Source organism: Phalaenopsis equestris, unplaced genomic scaffold, assembly GCF_001263595.1.
Source record: "Phalaenopsis equestris unplaced genomic scaffold, ASM126359v1 Scaffold218800, whole genome shotgun sequence".
Taxonomy (NCBI): Eukaryota; Viridiplantae; Streptophyta; class Magnoliopsida; order Asparagales; family Orchidaceae; genus Phalaenopsis; species Phalaenopsis equestris.
This window is the reverse complement of record NW_018237214.1, coordinates 33,160-34,190: the sequence shown is the minus strand read 5'-3', so window position 1 is coordinate 34,190 and position 1,031 is coordinate 33,160.

Genomic DNA, 1,031 nt, shown 5'->3' with positions numbered 1-1,031 from the left:
AAGAGATAAATTGAGAAAGAGTGGAGTAATAGTGGAAGGGAGAAGCAGAGATAGAGACAAAAAAATAGCTAGATGCTGATGAGAGAGAGAGAGGAGCAAGAATAAGAGAAATAAGGAGGGACAGAGTGAGAGAAAGAACAAAAGAGAGTAGAGACAAAGAAGTGTCGGAGAGTGAATGAGAGTGATAGAGAGAGCGACAAAGGGAGAAAAGGAAATTGAGGAGAGAGGGAGAGATGTGAAAGAGAGTTAGATGATAGAAGAGGGAGACTGAGAGAGATAGAGAAAATAGAGAAAGTTAGAAAAAGAGTGAATGAGGCTTGCGGGGAGGGTGAAAGAGAAAGGGAAGGTGGGAGGGAGGATGAGAGAGAGTGGAGAGAGGAGAGATATTAAGAGAAAGAGGGGGAGGATATTGAGAGAGTGAGAAGAGAGAGAGTGTGTGAGAACAAGAGTTATATTATAACGCGAGCAGTAGAGAGCGATGAAGAGATAAATATAGAGATGAAAATAAAGTGAGGGTGATAGGAAAGACGGGGATTGAGAATGCAAGTGAGAGCAAAAGAAAGAGGGAGAGAGCGAGGGGGAGAGGGAGAGAGTAAGAAAGAAGGAGGAACGAGTTAGATATAAGGGATTAAGGGGAGGAAGAGGAGCTGGAGGGAGGGAAGGGGAGATTAAGAAGGCGAGAGGGGTGGAGAGAGAAGAGAAATAAAGAGAGAAGAGAGAAAAGAGTGTGTGTGGGAGAAAGAGGGAGAGTGTAAAACAAATTGAGAGAAAGGATGGATCAAACGAGAGAATATATAAATAGAGAGTTAGAGAGGTGAAAGAAGATGGAGGTGATGAGAAAGAGGGGGGAGAGAGTGCAAGAAAGAAGGAAAGTTAAAGAGGACAACATTGAAGGAGAGAGATGGAGGGAGTGGAGGAGAGATGGAAGGCATTAGTAAGGGAAAAGGAGAGAGAAGGAGACAGAGAGGGAGATAGAGGGCAAGAGAAAGAGAGAGCAAGAGAAAAGAGAGAAAGGGACCAAAAAGTGTATG